We start from the raw sequence: 19,497 nt of genomic DNA, 5'->3' as shown, positions 1-19,497 counted from the left end.
TATAATTTAATAAGCATACCTCAAATCAAATTTAAAGTGTATAATTCTTGAGGGAAAGTGTACAGAAAGAAAGATATGTACAGCATGAAAGAAGACAGAAAAACAAAAGAAAATCATTTTTCCTTCTGTTTGTTTTGTTGCTGCTGTTTGGGGGAATGAAGGTAAAGGTAAGACAAAAATTAGCCACAATTCCCTCTTCTTTACTGGGGGCATTCAATAAACACCACTGAATAAAATTAAGAAAATGGAAATAGGCAAATATGAATGCAATATCAATAATAGGCAGAGTAGAATTTAGCACACATTTTATTATATGGGATTGAGAGAGTTTGTTTTACTGATAGTGATTACAATCCTTAACAAAAATCTGGCTGTATGCACTGACACATTTATTAAGCAATAATTGTCAGCAATTGCCAAACAAGTTGAGAGAAACAATTTTAACACATCTCTCTTGGTCTGATACATTATATAAATAAAAATGCCTGATGGAAAGATTATTGAATAAGATAATTACTGAGTTTTATCTTAAAAATTTATATCTGAGTACATACTCCAGACAGAGTATTTATTTTAATTCCAAGTACTTACACCAAATACCCATGCACGGTTTAGAAAACTGAAGCCTACATTAGCCCACAGAAAGAAACTCGGTGTGTTCTACAAAAAGAAAAAAAAAAGGAATAATAAAAAATTCACTCTCTGAAAATAATATTTAATTATATGTGTAATTTTTGAACTGAAATGAAAGAAAGCACTAGAGGAATTGCTTTATCAAGCCCTCGAAATTTAATAGAACTGTATCAAAGCACTTACTACATGCCAGGCACGTGTCTCATCTCTGGAGAGAGGATGCCCAAGCCATAGCACTGCTCCCCTGGAGCTCACAGTACAGAAGTCAACGTTAGAATTTACAAAGAATTCCATCTAGCTCCTGCTCCTCTTCCAATTCAGAGCCAGCATTTGTGTGTTTCTTTTTCTCCTGGAAAGTTCCAACCTGTAAATATTTTGGGCTTTGAGAGTTACATGGTCTCTATCGAAGTTACTCAACTTTGCCATGGTAGGATGAAAGAGCCATGGAAAAAATATAAACCAATAGGTGGGTGGGCTGATTTAGCCTGCAGTTCAGTTTGCTGTTCCTTGCTCTAATTAATCATACTTTCCTCCCAGCCATCACACTAAAAAGTGGCAGTTTTTTTTTTTCAATTGTGTTTTTTAATCTTCTTTCTTACAATCTTTACAGGATAGCTTACTCTACATATTTTAATACAAATGTGTTATATTTAGACTAGATTTAAGCTATAGTCTAGGGTTTATAAATGTTTATGGATTGGCCTGGGAAACTGACCACTGGACATAATATTCGTTTTTGCACAACCTGTATTCTGAATTCAAAATATCTCCCATGTTCGAGCATGATTTTTGGAATATGGGATGTTCGTTTTTATTTCTTTAATTTTTGGCAGAATTGATATAGAAAAACCATCTCTGAATATGGAGGGAAAGAGAGATAGTGACACTTGCAAAATAGAAAATAATGTAGTACTTTTGATGTTTATCTCACTCAATTTAGAAATTTCTAAGAACCACTTTATTGCAATTAGGGAGTATTTACATAAATGCTCAATCACTTTCCTGCTTTTCTTTGAAGTCTAATGTTTCAAAACTTCTTTCAACTACAAAGGAGAAATTCATCAAGATAACTAGATTATCCTTTGAGCCACACACATTTCCTTTGTAAAATATTCAGCAACTCCAACCATCCTTCATGAAGTACCAATATCCACCTGGGGAACTATAATTCAAGCTTTCAGGAAGAGGTTGGTAATCTTTCTACGTATGGTATTTAGCTGAGCCTGACACCAACAGAATAGAGCAGAACACAAAAATGAAAATTAAAATATATTCTATTAACTAATGTTTCTTCTCTTAGCTCTTATCATTTAATTAATCCCTACTGTAATTCTCCATATTAGCATCATATAGTATTATAATTTCTTACAGTAGGCTTCAGTGTTTAGGATTACACAATCTTTCGTTGTTTGGAGTCTATTTAGTGTCTGTTTTATTCCACACTATCTCATAGACTGCCTGCCATTTCAGTTATTTTGGAAGCCTCATGTTTCATTTTTGTAGTCCTATTTGTATTCTTGTTGGTTTATCTTCAAGACATTTTATCAATTGATTAATCAAATAATACTTAACATGTAACCTCATTCTGTTAGATACTATGAGAGTTGCAAAGCTCAGTACAGCACCTAAGTTCCTCAAACTTATAGTCTATGATTTTTGCCTTTGAGCATATTGAGTAGTTGGTTCGGGGCAAAGCTGGAGCTTTTCTGCATCTGGGATCTTGGGAGTTGAGCATGGGCATATGGAAGAAAGGGAAAACAAAATAGGTAGCCTTCACAAGGGAGAGCTTGAGACCTAGGGGGAAGTCCCAAGATCAAGTCCATACTTCCGGGCAGAGATCAATAGCTGTGCCCTAAGTAAAGAGCCAGCTACTGTGGACTACAAGCTGCAGTAAAAAAGATTCCAAATGTGAGCCTTGAGAGATTCCTCGAGGTAATGGTCAGGTAAAGGTAACAGAAAGGGAGGATATTTCAGAGAGCCTAAAACAGAAAATTATAGGTGGGAGGAGCATTATAAAGGGTTCTGAGTTGGCTCAGACAAAACGTCACTACTCCAGCCCAAGCTTGAATGTCATGGAAGTGACCCAGCTGTTCCTTACATAAATTTGGAGCTTTGTGCACTCTGATGGCAGTTGAGTTTCTAGTAGGAATTGCAATGACACATTTATTGTTATTATTATAATTTGTGTGGTGATAAATTCTCCTGATGGTGCTGACAGCAGATCTGCCGCAGCGCTGGCTGACTCAGCCTCTTGTTTCTATGCCCTTTAGTCACAGTTGGATGGCCTTTTACTGAGGTACCAGTTTTCTATATACGATAGGTTCATTAAGAGAGCAAGCCACAAACTCATTACCAAAGGCTTGAGTAAAACCAGGGTGAAAACGTTGGAAGACCATGAAAGTTCCAGGTATCTTCCCATCGATATTCAGAGAAGAGAGTTTGGGGCCAATGAAGGGTTAACTGCAGCTAATCGATCCCATGGCTGATGGGAGCAAGTGGGAGATCTGTCCTGCTAGAATCCCAGACACCAATTGTTCTGGTTTCTCCTCCTTGTATTGTGAGATGCAGGCAGGGTTCTGAAAGGCCTGGCATCCTCTGGTGGGAGGTAATAACGGAGGCACTGGTCATGGCACACATTTATAAAGTAAAGCAGAATCAAGTTTAAATCTTAAAAACAGGAACGTTTTGCAAAACACGGAATGTCCAAACATACCATTCCAAGAAGAGAACATTTATAGGATAACTGTGATTGTAGTTGTTAGTAAAAGGAATTTTTAATAGAATTAAATGCTAATCTATAAAATAAAGGAACAAGAAATAAGAACAATGGCAAGAGAAACTCTCATTAAAAGGTGGTATTCAATAGGACACAGAAAGACGAAGACACAGAAAGGACCTAGATAGAAAATTGGAGTACAGATACAGCATATTAGGAAGTGGTTAAATGTGATCTTACAAGAGAGGTACAACAGTAAGTGAGACATGAGTTAGCAAGGGAACAGTGAGGGAGGAAGTTCGATGTGTGAGGATGGATCAGATGTGAGTGCCTACGAAGTCAAACAGAATGAAGTTAGATTTGGGAAGGATATTTTCAAATCAATAATTTAAAGGGTAAAAGTTGCGTTAGAAAAGGATTAATCTGCTGTGCCAGAAGGAGAAAGAGCCTGTCAGAATCCTGTGCAGAGATCCAAAGCGGAGCGATGGAAATGGGTAAGAAAAGATGCATAGACATGCAGTTGTAACAAGCTGTGAAAAAAGCAACTCATGAGAGGATCCCTTTTGCTGCTTTAGAAGAACACATTCTATGTATTCTTGGAGAAGTGTGACGAACCAGAAAGGAAGGAAATGGTTCTCTGCTTGACTATTTGTAGACTTGCTATTTTCCTAAGAATGAAAATATGCACAGATAATATGTACATGTCTCCTACAAATTTTTGAGCTTCCCAATTGCGTAGCCATTTTCAGGAGGGTTACTGTGGGAATGTTGTGAAACATCAGAGGAAAGATTATTGGACTAGTGAGGTATCCTGCCTAGACAAAATCAAACAAACAAAAAGTTTCTCTTGTCTCTAGAATCTTTTTCTCATACAAGTACACAGTTATTCTCATTCATATTTCCTCTCCAGTTTGCTTTCAGGGAAGAAGATACTAAATATTTTAGATTTAAAATTTTCTTTTTCTTTTTTATTAAATAAAGTATTGGTTCTACATTATTTCTGTGAGCACTGGAGACTCTGTATTGCGGCTATTCTGATTATTAGAATAATTTTCAACATAACCTGGACATTAAAATGTATTCTAGAAATAATAAGAATGGGAACATAAGCTCTAAGCTAACCTCCAGGACCAATGAGCTTGTACATCAACATAATGCAGGATATTAAATCAGCTCCTGAAAAAGAAACAATATTGAGAGTGCCATGCACTCTACTTGTGTAAGCACGTGGTTGATCAGCAAATTCTCTCTAGGGCCGAACAGTTTCCATTTTATTTTATTTTTTGTGGGACAAGACTTAGAAATGTTCTGATTATAAAATGTAACTTCCATTCATGGTCAAAAACCTTGAGTTTCAGCAACAAGGCCAGGCTTGTGTTGCCAGGTAAGCACAAAACTACAACAAAATTCAATGTAATATTTATTTTGAATGTTCATCTGAGCAGTAAAAAAGTGAAGTCTTTAGTCATTCCGCAGTTACTATCCTAGTCCTATTTTTAAAGAAAAAAGGTCTTGGATGGCATGAGAAAAAATGTATCATCTAATGGCACGGTTATGGAAGGATATGTAAAACCTCATTGATTTAGACACTTAAGATTTGCAAATGTTACTCTATGCTAAGCCTTGTGCTACTCTTATTAGAAATAATAATAAAAATTTATCATGGCATGTTACCCTAAACACATATAGAACTTTTTTTCCTGTTACTGATAAGAAAGCTAAAGCCAATAAATATTAAGATATTAGTCCCAAATATCAGAGATGTTTAGTGGCAGAGCTGAAACACCCAACTCTCCTAAATCCTAACCTCCTTATTCTATTTATTTTGGCATCATTATTTCTAAAATAATGAAAGTGAATAATGCATATCATGGGTATGTTGGCAAAGTTGGGTATAGTCTCATGGTGTTCCCCCAAAGTGCTTAAAGTAACTTGATGGTACATTTTGCAGAAGCATATGCATTCAAATGCAACGTTGAAGTCATGAAAGAGTTTCTACTCGCGACAGAAGTGCAAAATGGTTCTCAGAAATTTACAGACTATGCCCTGGGAAAAGTGAAGCCAAGAAATAAGATAGTAGGCAGAGTAGAAGGAAGAAAACCAGTAGCATATGACATCTCTCCTCCTGCTTTTGTGTTCAAACACAGTCTACAAGGCACAGCACATACACCTGACTCTGAACTTCAGATGAACTGGTTTTGAACCACAACAAACTTACTTACTGGTTACTGACCTTGGTGATATTAACTTCTTTGAATATTTTTTACAGTTTTGTTTAATACATAAAGTGAGGACAATGATATACAACTTCAAAGACTGTGGTGAATATTACATTATGGCAAATCGAACCTAAATAATTTGGTGTGAAGAATCAATGGAGGCTGTGACAATCATTACTTCCTACAACAGTGCCTAGTATAGAAAGGGCTGTTGACTGAGGAAGAATGAAGGTGGGAGAGAGCTCCTCAACGGCTGTGTGTTGAATAAATACATTTTAATATACTAGGTTAAACAAAAGAGATAATGCAAATAAAATAATCACACATTAATACTAGGAATTTAAAAATTTATCAACTTTTAAATGAAACATATTTATAAGGCAGATCTATTTTGATAGAGAATGGATATAAGCCCTATTGATTTTATCTTAAAGTTTAACAACTTTAAAAAATAAAAAGGAGGAAAAGAAAGAAAAATGAAGGATAAAGAAAGGAAGAAAGGAAAGGAAGAGAAGAGAAAAGGAAAGAAAAAAATGAAATAAAAAGAAAGGCAGGAACATCTGATAAATATGCAAAATAACTCACTGGTAGCTGAAGGCAGAATTGCTAGACTACTTAAATCCTAGGTGTCTAGTCAAAGAGGCTGTGAATTAACACTGTTGTAATTATTAAAGTGAAAAAGCTACACAGAGTCTCTAAACTTTCCCTGAGGGTGTTTCTCCTGTTACTTATTCTTTGTGCCAAGACATCCAAAAACATACAGAATTTAGTGCTTTGGTAACTGCTGTTACAATGTTTGAGTAAAATCCTGTTTAACTGTGAATGGCTTGGAAGTGGCAGAGAAAGTGTAACATATACACACACACATACAGCACTGTGGCTTTCCTACTAAAAATCATTTCATATTGTTTTAAAGAAAATTGGGCAATGTATCTAACAAGCTGTTACCATAAAATGTTTTTTATCTCTTCTTTGTCAACATTTATACCAAAATAATAGAGATTATCTTCTTGAAACATTTTCTTTTCATTTTAGTCACTAATCTATATTCTATGATAATTAAATTTGGAAAGGTCTGAAGCATTTATCCCTCAATTTGGAAATATCACTTCAGACTATAAAATCCTGCACGAAGATGGGCTCTATGACCTGGCCAATTCACTTAATCTTCCAGGACTTGTTTACCTCACTTACTAAATATTTGAAGAGGTTGGATCCTAGGATCTCTAGGATACCTCCGGGTTCCCAATATTTAATAATTCTCTAAATACATGCTATTTGTGTGTGTGTGATCATGTTTCTCCTATAAGGGTACCTGAGCCTAAAATTCATAGAAAACTGTGTTTAACGTAGCATATCAATTAGTTTGGATCATTATTTATCTTAGTGAACTAAATGCTAAAGTTTTTTTCTGACTTTCTAGGTTAAATTTCTTTAATATCGAAAAATTTCTGATGGTCCTGGCTTTCCACAATTATTTTAGGGTCACTTACACCCCCCTCCCCAAGTATTCCTTACAGTTCTATTTTTATTTACCCCATGCCCCAAGTTACTAAGTCTTCCACGGCGATACCCTGTCCAGAACGGCCATGATCCCATCTGCAACACTTTCATCCGATTATAGCTTTCATTGTACCTCCAACACCATCCCTTTCTTACTATCCCCTCATGTCCTTCTCTCTCAAAACTTCTATTTCCCCAATAGAGCCTGTGTTTACTAGGTGATCACAGCGGAGCAGACTAATTAAACCAATTTAAAATTTAAATGAGTGACACAAGACCTGGTTTATTTCAGTCAGGAAAATCTGCATTTTGTAAAAGTCTCAGTTATCTTTAACTTCTGGATTCATTCATTAATTTACAACCAGTATTTGGGAGATAACAGCAGCCCTAAATCACAGCAAGTGACAGAGCTGCTAGGTGGCTATAGACCAAGCCTAGGTTTATCTAGATAGGAAACTAGCTAAATTATCTCAGGCCTTTGATCTAAACTTAGTTATAAGCAGACCCAACTGTATGATTATAAGAACAGAACTGAAAGAATAATTTTGCATCTTTGTTTCTCTTCATTCTACCTGTAGGTGAACCATTCAATTTTGCATAATATATGTAATATTTTGAGCAATAATTTAGCAGATGTACTGTTTTCATCTAAACATCTGACACCTGAAGATTACAAAAGTTAGCATTAAAAGAATAGGAAATTTTAAAATGTTAATCACACAGAATTGCACACTGGAGGCCAAATGGAGGATGCGTAGGTCACTACTTGTATAGCTAGAAAGGATTCTTAAATTACTAATCAAACATGCCCAAAGCTTATGTTCTGTATCGTATGAAGTAATATCTAAATGAGAAAATAGCAAACTATGACATAATTTACTCTTTGTAGCATGTTTGATAAATCTGATGTATCAAAATTTACAGTAGCTGCAAATAAATAGATCTAAATATTAACAGAAAAGAAATACAAGCACATAAAGAATATGTTCCGGGCCGGGCGCAGCGGCTCAAGCCTGTAATCCCAGCACTTACGGAGGCCAAGGCAGGCGGATCACGAGGTCAGGAGATCGAAAGCATCCTAGCTAACATGGTGACACCCCGTCTCTACTAAAAATACAAAAAATTAGCCGGGCATGGTGGCGGGCACCTGTTGTCCCAGCTACTCAGGAGGCTGAGGCAGGAGAATGGCGAGAACCCAGGAGGTGGAGCTTGCAGTGAGCCGAGATTGCGCCACTGCACTCTAGCCTGGGTGACAGAACAAGACTCTGTCTCAAAAAAAAAAAAAAAAAAAAAAAAAAGAATATGTTCCAGTAGTTTATGAAATAAGATAAAATATAAGCAACCTAAAGTCATTCTCATAGGTAAGAGGAAGGATTATACTTGGTGATCTTTAAATCTCTACAATACGGTTCTTTTAGTTCTAAAACTGGAAGCTTCTAAAATTTATGCAACAACAGAAACAATAAGAACTCTCTATCTAGCAAAGTAAAAATAAATAAAATGAACAGCAAAGAAAGATCATGAGAATGCACCCAGTATTGCAAAAAACAAGAGGGAAGAGCTGAAGGATTTCTTACATATAAATACATATTCTTGTGTTACAGATAGAATAGTTCAAATATTATTTTTATCAGAAGACACTGGGAAGTCAACCTTTTGATTTGTCAGCTTGTTTTTTCATAGCTTAACATGTGAAGAGAAATCCAGTACCAGCTAAACTGGAAGTAAACACTAAGAATTTGAGGAATTCTTTAAAAGTAATAGTATAACAGCTGGACTGGTTCAATTTGGCTTTTACTGTTGTTTTTTCAGTTATAAGAGCAAATGAGTTGAACACCCAAAGAAGAAAATACATCACATTATGGGAACTAATCCTAAGAAACTGTCAACCTGTAGAGATTTGTGTGTTTGAACAAGCTGACAATAGTCTGTTGTTTTTTTTTTTTTCTTCATATTGTATCTCTTGCCTGGAATACAGAGCCTTTGTTGATGCCTGAAATTTTTAATAACCATGAAGAAATTGAACATTATCCCAGAATTTCTTATACTAAATCAATACAGCAAAAGAACTTAGTCAAGCAAAACAGGCTCTTTGGGAGGCCCCGCTGCCCTTCAATACTGTCCAGATGTACAATTCAGGAAATGCTGTAGACATTAGAGTCATTCAAAATTTACAACACCTGAGTAAGCAGCATGAAAGGACTGCAGAGTGGAAACAAAGAATGATGCATGTTGAGCAGAAGGGGCTGGAGCGAAAGACAACAGAATCCATGGCAAGGACAGAGAGCAGAATGGATCTCTAACCCTCTCAGGCAAAACTGGACTAAACCTGCCTCTATTCAAAGGAATCATTCTGTTCCTACTGCCTCCTGGCTGCTTCTCTTCCCTGACCCCTTCTGAAGGCATGAAGCCACTTGTGGCTATAGCTAGAGGCACAAAACCTTCTTTCAATTGGTGTATTACTTCAAATAGTAAGTTATAAGAATACCAAAAGATAGTCTTTCTAAATTTTTTAAATCCAGTTTACTTAATTTAGAACACACAATGGCAAATTTGCTTACACATTATCTAATAAAAAGCAGTCACATCAGAATGTCGGTTTCACGGAGGCCAGGAACTTATCTGTATCATTTCTATTGAATCTCCGGCAGCTAAAATGGTGCTTGGTGCATGGCAGGTATCCCACATATTTGAATGACAAAATGAGTCAGAGATGCACTGAAACAGAATTCGGCTTTATGGAGAATTTCTGATTCCCAGGGAATTGGATATTCTGATTTTTATCCTGTTTATGATAAACTGAATTTCCTTTGCCTGGCTTTCCAAAGGATGTCCAAATTCTCTGTCAATTTTTATTTCAATAAAAAATGAGAGCCAAAATCACTTCCCCTAGTACTCTTGATCTTCTGAAAGCTAAATTATTTTTCTTCCTTTTACCATCCTTTATGCCTCCAGTCCCTAAGTCTAATTAACTTGTATTTTTCTAAAGGAACTGAGAGGCAATATGATCCATAGACAAAAAGGGAATTATTTGCTCTGTTTTTCCCCCAATTATCAAATTATCAAACATGAGTCTTCAACACTTAGAAGTTTGAAATCAGACTTATAATTTTTGTCCCTCAATATGCCATACCTACAGGGCGTTATGAGGATCAATTCATTATTTAGTGCAGAAATAATTCCTTTACTAGTACTTTTGTTTATTCTGACATGTAAAAGAAGAAGTTTAAATGTCTTTCTAAAGTATGTATTTCCATTTACAGTGTATGTAAATTTCCCCAAGGGTAGCAACAACTGTAGACGTGGAAAGTGAGAGACAGCACTAGAATAATGTGAGTCTCTTTTCATTTTTCTGTACTTTCCATAGCTCCCAATAGGGACATAAGCCAAGGCCACTAAATATTTCACAACTGCAATAGGGTTATGGCCAGTGATGCAACAATAGAAAAAGAAGAGAGAAAGAAAGAAAAACAGATAGGGATATTGAAAAGAATGGAGTTAAGAGGGAAGAGAGAGACGGACAAAGAAATAGCAATTGTAATATTATAGAGGAAAATCCAAACTTAGAACTAAAGGGTGTGCATATGAAAAACAAAAAGCACATAAAGACTAAGAATATATTTATTCATATAAATCGAATAATAACTTACTCATTGCATTTTATCCAGAAAGTCTCTAAAGTTTTCTTAATGGTTTTCAATCATTCACAAGCATTAAGATTCTATGTAGAATCTAAAATTAATGGCAACCATGTAATCATAGGTGAGAGCTACAAAGATTACACTCTTCTGATACCAGGTTCATGTAATACATCTTTGCCCATCATACTGAGGTGGATCATTAACAGTCAATTTCACTCCAACTGAACAGCCCCACCTTAACCATTCTCTTACAATATGGCCTTGTTAAAGGATGTATTAGAACCAGAAACCTAAACACAGAGCTTTCATCCTTCACTTCCTCAAAGAATATCTCACAGTGGCTTCAAAACTGCCTTTTAGCCTTCTTGCGTGGTCACCATGTGCTTCTGTCACTATTTTACATTTTTCAAATTTATTTTTTAATGATTCACAATATCAGCCTCCTTATCGATTCAAATAAAAATGCATTTTATATTCCCCAAGGTGACTCTGCCTCTGGGGACCCATTACCATTATTGCTACTGACCAGATGATCTACCCATTTCTTCCTTAACAATCTGGATACTTTGCATCCTCTAACAGCTGGTTTCAGCCGATAGCTTGGTGCCTAAAATATAATAAATTCCTATTGAATGAATAGGGAATGAATGAATGAGTCAAACAACATCTGTGAAACTTGTGCTCCATGTAATCCTGGATTTACAACCTTATGATGAAATTTTAGCAATGAATGGGAAAATTGGGGGCATCTATGAAGTATTATTTGTCCAAGAAATATGTAATTTATTGATTATTTCCTCCTCTGGCTGCTTTCTTTATAGTTTTTGTTTGTTTGTTTGTTTGTTTGTTTGTTTGTTTGAAATGAGTCTCGCTCTGTCGCCTGGGCTGGAGTGCAGTGGAGTGATCTCGGTTCACTGCAACCTCGCCTCCCAGGTTAAGGCGATTCTCCCTGCCTTAGCCTCCCCAGTAGCTGGGATTTCAGCTGCCCACCACCAAGCCCAGCTAATTTATGTATTCTTAGTAGAGATGGATGGGGTTTCGCCATATTGGCCAGACTGATCTTGAACTCCCAACCTCAGGTGATCCGCTGGCCTCAGCCTCCCAAAGTGCTGGGATTACAGGCATGAGCCACCACGCCCAGCCTATAGTAGAATCAGCAAAATTCATTTAAAACTATAGGCTGTGTGCGTTGGCTCACGCTGGTAACCCCAACATTTTGGGAGGCTGAGGTGGGCAGATCACTTGAGATCAGGAGTTCAAGACCACTCTGGCCAATATGGCGAAACCCTGTTTCTACTAAAAGTACAAAAATTAGCGGGGCGTGGCCACTGCTCCTGGCCTATAGTTTTAAATGAATTGAATTTAGGTGGTAAGAGTCAAATTACTAAGCCCAAAAATGTGGACTTCATGGAGAATCTTACATTTCTTATTATGGGTGTCCTGTTGTGGTGGTGTTTTTTGTTTTGTTTTTGTTTTTGTTTTTTTGAGACAGCATCTTACTCTGTCACCCAGGCTGGAGTGCAATGGCAGGATTACAGCTCACTATCCTCCCCTGGGCTCAACGGAATCCTCCTGCTTCAGCTTCCTGAATAGCTGGGACTACAGATGTGCACAACCATCTCTGGTTATTATTTTTTATTTTTTTGTAGAGATAGGGTATCACTGTTGCCTGGGCTGGTCTTGAACTCCTAGCTTCAAATGATCCTCCCACCTCAGCTTCCCTAAGCATTATTTCAGGCTTGAGCCACAGCTCCTGGATTTTCGTGGATATTCTTGATTGACATATTTAGTCATTCAGAGCTGTACATTGGTAATAGCTACTGCTTGAGCACACATTTATCCACATATAGATTACGTGCTACTACAAGTTAGGAGTCTCATCATCTGTTTTCAACCAACACATGCTGAGTATATTTGTGTGTATGGCATTCTGTCAGGATCTCTATATGATATACCATCCAGTACTGAGAAATTTTTAGATTCCTAGTTCTCTTGGAAATTATTGTTCCATAAAGAAAATAAATATACCAACTATTACAAAAAATAAGTCATAAAATTACAGAAGTGATAGAAACTTTAGAGGCAATTAAATTTGTCAAAGAGGTCAGAAAACACATGTCATATAGCATCACAGATTTGAATTTAACCTTATACCCTAAAATATGCATGTATATTTATTATGCTATAAACTACACAACCAAGATATAAATGTGTGTGTGGGGGGGTGGGGGGATTATTTGAGGAAGCAGATAGTGTTACATCAGTTTATTTTCTAAATGGTCAATGTTTATAGCAAACAAATTGGAAAATTCAATTATTAAAAACACCTTGAAAAAAATAAAACAAGATACATACAATATGTACACTATTGTAAACTTCAAAAAGTGTGTTATTCAATCCTTAATATGAGATTAGATAAAAACATAAATTAACTCTAATAATGTATAATAAGATAAAACAGGCTTAAGGTAACTGAACAAAACTAAAACTAAATACAAAGTTCTCTGCACTTAATTCACTAAAAATGCCAGTTTTTTTTAAATCCTTTGAGCAAATTTACTTCTACTTGTTCTGGTGAGGAGATTAGAACATTTAGAATCTTGTAAAAGCAGGTAGGATTATATCAATATTTCCTGATGTTAATAGGAATTTTAAGGATTAAAACAAAACAAAACAATTTTATTAGAAAAACACACACACACAGCTGGAGAAAACCAGACTAAGCAGGCTTTAGTACTTGGGGACCTCTCAGGTCCATTGGTAAATATCACAGAGCTTCTTTGGATCAAAGAGTCAGCATTTTCCAGATCTATCAGACCGTGATCTTCCCCTGCAGAATATCTTGCATGTCTGTACTCCAAAGAAAATGCGTTGGAAAACACTAAGGAAGAGTTCTTAAATTGAGAATTCTGAAAGAGCCCACTCATTTCTAGCAAGTGTTAACACTGTACTACACATGGTTGCTAATTAATTACAAGATTCCTCCAGTTAACCACACAGAAATGAAAACACATAATGATCAGAACTTAATTATTGAAGATCTAGTGTGGTGGTAACTGAATGTTTCCAAAGGCAATGCCCCTCAATCAAGTCACGGTCAGAATCATTAACCTGAGAAATATGAAAACAAGAAAGAGGAGAGAAAAATCAGGAATTTTGTGGTCAAAAAGGAGAGTAAACTCAATAAAATTTTTGGAATGTAGAGAAATCTGGAAGGCTAAGGTGGCTGTGCAATGTATGTTTAAATAAGAATTTCTGAATCTTGGCACTATTGATACGCTGGGCTGGAAAATTCTGTGCTTTGGGGTTGGTCATGTACACAGTAGGATATTTAGCAGTATCCCTGGCCTCCACCCACTAGATGTCAGTAGCATTCCTCTCCCCGGAGTTGTGACAACAAAACATTTCTCCAAATATTGCCAGATGTTTCCTGGGAGGCAAACTACCCCAGCCTTGAGCTATTTGGTTAAAAAGAAGAAATAGATATTTTCAGAAGCAAATTGTAAGAAATACAAGGATGGTAGGTGAAAAAGAAAACCCAAGAAATAACGTGAGCCGGTAACAAAAAAAGAAGAAACTTCCAAAGTAAATATCATATTTTAAATCATAAGCAAAAAAAAAAAAATACTAAGAGTATTTTTTAAGCATTTGTAGAAGAAATAAAGGGACAAGGCAAATTTGTCATTTTTTTAAATTTTTACAATGTTTTAGATTTCAATAATAGAATTTATTAGTATCTAATTTTTAGCTGAATTATAGACATGAAATAGATTCCGTATTCAAGGTGAATATAATTTTAATTAATTTAAACTTTGTTACCTCTGTAGCACTATTTAAGATATCAACACATCATTTAAAAATATATGATGTTTATTTCAATATTTTTAAAAGTTTATTAAATTTATGCATTATATATGTTTTATAATATTATTTCCAGAGCATTTAAGAAAACACATCTTTTCTTTTATATGTTAATAGAAATTTTGGCCAAAGAGAATTCCCAAACTGGTGTTGATGCATGATGAAAAAGGAAACAGGCCAATTTGTGTTTTTGATACCAAAGAGTTAGAATTCATAAAACACTTGCTCATAGCTTTCCAGAAAACATTACTTGAGTTGATTAAAACAAACCTTGAACCCATAATAATTATAATTAAGTTAGATTTAAAATATGACAAATAGAAAATTGTTTAGCTATTTAAAATATTTTGCTGTTTTTTTAACCTGCTGGTATGTATACTTGTCATATGTGATTCATTTTGGTGCTTCCCTCTTTCAGCACCTCTAAACAACTAATATCAAAGAAATAGGCTCAATCAAAGAAATACAATTAAATTTACAAAACCTACCAAAGGCAATAATTACCTAACTATACTATAAAATATTGCTTTGTCTCAAATATATTTTTTTCTACTTAGTTCTTGTTTGCCTAGAGAGGTTATTTAAAGCTAAGAAGGATTGGTGTTTGTCCACTGATAATGAATCAGGAAAAATTTTAACGGAAAACTCTATTCAGTATAGCAGAATATAACAAAAAAACAAACACACAAAAAATCCAGAAGGCTGTTCCCTTGCCAAGTGAATATCCACACATATGAATAACTCTCATTTATTTATTTATTTTTAGACGGAGTCTCGCTCTGTTGCCTAGGCTGGTGTGCAATGGCGCAATCTCGGCTCACCGCAACCTCCGCCTCCCAGGTTCATGCGATTCTCCTCCCTAAGCCTCCTGAGTAGCTGGAATTACAGGCAGCCAACACCATGTCTGGCTAATTTTTTTTAGTTTTAGTAGAAACAGGGTTTCACTATGTTGGCCAGGCTGGTCCAGAACTCCTGACCTCGTGATCGGCCTGCCTCGGCCTCCCAAAGTGCCGGGATTACAAGTGTGAGCCACCATACCCAGCACTTATGAATCAGTCTTAATCTCTTTACAAATTCTCTCTTGTCAGTTAGTTTTAATTGTTTGCATAGCTCTAAAAGCCATTCATATTCTTCTTCAATTTTTTAAAACTTAGTTTTCTTAATATTTTCATATTTTCTATGTTAAGATATGACCACAAAAACCATATTTTAAAATATTAGTGGTGAGGTGCAGTGGCTTGCACCTGTAAAAAAAATTAGTGATATTCAACATCTAATTTTTAATACAAGTATTTATCAACTATCAAAAAGATGAGTAATAACAAGTGTTGGCAAGCGTGTGAAGAAAAGGGAATCCTTGTGCCCTTTGGTTGGAACATAAGTTGATACAGCCATTATGGAAAACACCGCAAAGGTTCATCAGAAATCTAGAACTACTGGGCCTGGCACAGTCGCTAATGCCTGTAATCCTAGCACTTTGGGAGGCCAAGGTGAGCAGATCACCTGAGGTCAGGAGTTCAAGACCAGCCTGGCCAACATGTTGAAACCCCATTCTACTAAAAATACAAAAATTAGCTGGGTGTGGTGGTGCACACCTGTAATCCCGGCTACTTGGAAGGCTGTGGCATGAGAATTGCCTGAACCTGGGAGGCAGAGGTTGCAGTGAGCCGAGATGGCACCACTGCACTCCAGCCTCGGCAACAGAGTGAGACCCCGTCTCAGAAAAAAAAAAAAAAAAAGAAAAGAAAAGAAATCTAGATCCAGCAATCCCACTTTTGGGTATATATCCAAAGGAAATGAAATCAATAGCTTGAAGTGATATCTGCATTGCTATATTCATTTCAGCATTATTCACGGTAGCTAAGATATGGAAACAAACTAGGTACCTATCCATGAATAAATGGATAGAGAAACAATGATATATATAATGAAATATTATTCAACCATATAAGATAAGGAAATCTTGCCATTTGCAACAACATAGATGAACCTGGAAGACATTATGTTAAATAAAATAAACCAGACACGGAAAGACAAATACTATGTGATTTCACTGATATGTGAAATCTAAAAAAAAAAAAAAAATCATATCACAGCAGCAGCAGAAGGGTGGCTGTCAGGGGATCAGAGGTATGGGAAACGGAGAAAGGTTTTAAGATGAATAAGTTCTGAGAATCAAATGTACAACATGGTGCCTATCATTAATTATACTATACTGTATACTTGAAATTTGCCAAGAGAATAGATCTTAAGTGTTCTCATCACAAAAAATAAGGTAACTGTGAGATAACTGATATGTTAGCTTGATTGTGGTAATAATTTCACAATGTATATTTGCATCAAATCATCACATTATGCCTTCAATATATACATTTTTCATTTCTCAATTTTATCTCCTAAAGCTGTAAAAATATTTATTAAGCACTTACTGTATGTCAGGTACTACTTTAGATTCTTGACATACCTCAGTGGAAAAAAGAGATAAATATCCCTAATATGTGCCTTACATTCTAACAGCAGAGATAGTAGGAAAAATGTACAAATAAATTGGGTAAGTTAGAATTCTATCTGGAAAAGAAAATGTGGAGAAGAGAAAAGTGATTGGTTGGACTACATTTTTAAATAGGATAGTTGAACAGAGAGCAGAAAGTGATAGAAGAACTTATAGCAGAAAGTGGTAAAGGTGCTGCTAATGAGGATATTTGGAAGATAAAACAGCCAGTGCAAAGGTCCTGAGGTTCAAATATGGTGGTATGTACAGAAGCCTGGAAAAAGGCCACTGTGGCTGGAGCTGAGTGAGCAGGAGGGAGAATAGTAGCTTATGAGAGAAGAGGTAATGTAGGCATTTTGTGGAAGTCACTTTAAAGACTTTGGTTTGTATCCTGAGTGAAATAGAAAGCCATTTCAGGGTTTTGAGCAGAGGAGTACTATAATTTGACTTTTACTTAAGGGGTCATTCTGGCTGCCACATTGAAAATCATTCTTGAGCAAAAGCTAGAAGCTGGTAAACCATTGGGTAGGTCATTGCAATAATTCAGGTTTGAAATGATAATGAATTGAAAGGAGTGAGAAAGTGGACGCACAGAGAAGTGTTTGAGCTCTAGATGTATTTGTAGGTAGCATTAACAGGACTTTCAAGTAAATGTGAACAGGAAAGAAGAGTCAAATAAGACCTCATGTTCTTGGACTGAACAACTGGGGAAAAATAGAATGGCTACAATCTGTGGTAGAGAAATCTAAGGATGGTACATACAGGGGCAGGGTGGGGAAGATCTCTTTCAACATACAGAAAAAATAACGGGAGTCTCTGTCCTTAACGTTATCTGTAGGATAGGGAATGTATGAGCATACATTTCCAATATTATATAAAATTTTCCTTCATGTATAATACATGCCTGTGATGGTTAATATTGAGTGTCAAGATGATTGGATTGAAGAAGGCAAAGTATTGTTCCTGGGTGTGTCTGTTGCCAAAGGAGATTAAGATTTAAGTCAGTGGACTGGGACGGGCAGACCCACCCTCAATCTGGGTGGGCACCATCTAATTAGCTGCCAACACAGCCAAAATAAAGCAGACAGAAGAAGGTAGAAGGAGCTGACTTGCTGACTCTTCCAGCCTTCATTTTTCTCCCCATACTGGGTTCTTCCTGCCCTCGAACATCAATCTCCAAGTTCTTCAGCTTTTCGACTCTTGGACTGAAACACCAGTGGTTTGCCAGGGGATCTCGGGCCTTCAGCCACAGACTGAAGGCCGCACTGTCGGCTTCCCTACTTTTGAGGTTTTGGGACTTGTAATTGCTTCCTTGCCTCTCAGCCTACAGATGGCCTATTGTGAGACTTCACCTTGTGATCGTGTGAGTCAATATTCAATAGACTCTCCTTCATATATACATCTATACTATTAGTTCTGTCCCTCTGGAGAACCCTAAAGCAATGACCAACTCAAATTTGCTGTGTCCAAACAAAAATTCAGTATCTTTCTCCTCAAACATACACCTCCTCAAGTATTCCTTGTATCTTTGAAAGGGAACAACAAAGATAGAGTTGTACTAGAGGAAGATCAAAGCATCATTCTAAACTTTTTATCTGAACCACACATTTTTAGATTCTTAAATAACTTTTGAGTTTATGTCCTCTTCATCCTTTCTGCTATATATCAACCCTATAATATTTCCCACCTGAGCCAATGTAGGGGCTCATTAATACCTCAGCACACAACAGCTGCAATGCCATTAACAAAATTATTTTCTTTGGCCGGGCGCGGTGGCTCACGCTTGTAATCCCAGCACTTTGGGAGGCCGAGGCGGGCGGATCACGAGGTCAGGAGATCGAGACCACGGTGAAACCCCGTCTCTACTAAAAAATACAAAAAATTAGCCGGGCGCGGTGGCGGGCGCCTGTAGTCCCAGCTACTCGGAGGCTGAGGCAGGAGAATGGCGTGAACCCGGGAGGCGGAGCTTGCAGTGAGCCGAGATTGCGCCACTGCACTCCAGCCCGGGCGACAGAGCGAGACTCTGTCTCAAAAAAAAAAAAAAAACAAAATTATTTTCTTCAACTTTCAGCTAAAGTATTGTGGCCATCTGAAAGTGTTTCATATTCTCTCTAATTGGATTTGAGTCTCTTCTTCTGTGTTTCCACAATAGCTTAACATGAACAACAATGAGTGTCATTTATCTGTAAAATGTTTAATGTATAAGTAATTCATACTAGAGCTACTGGAATTCACCTGCATGATTTATGGATTTGTGGTTTGGTTGCAGGGTCTGTTGAAGAAAGTGAAGAGAAAAAGTACTCGTTGGTTGGTAGTAAGACTTCTACAAAGTTCCTTCTCTTTGATTGAGTTTACAGAGCAACTGCTATGCACCCAGTTGTCACTATCAATTAAAATTCCCCAGCTTCATGTCTGGGAAGTAATTCTCCAAAG

General features: G+C 36.5%; 1 protein-coding gene across 2 annotated transcripts in view; it reads right to left on the bottom strand.

The window, feature by feature from the left end:
• The window catches only part of CNTNAP2 (contactin associated protein 2), a 2,323,962-nt gene that overhangs the window by 2,249,687 nt on the left and 54,778 nt on the right, over positions 1 to 19,497 (bottom strand). The gene's annotated exons all lie outside the window — the stretch shown is intronic.

This window comes from Symphalangus syndactylus, chromosome 6 (assembly GCF_028878055.3).
Source record: "Symphalangus syndactylus isolate Jambi chromosome 6, NHGRI_mSymSyn1-v2.1_pri, whole genome shotgun sequence".
NCBI classification, from domain to species: domain Eukaryota; kingdom Metazoa; phylum Chordata; class Mammalia; order Primates; family Hylobatidae; genus Symphalangus; species Symphalangus syndactylus.
The sequence above is the reverse complement of the archived record's forward strand: the minus strand, read 5'-3'. Positions and strand labels throughout refer to the sequence as shown.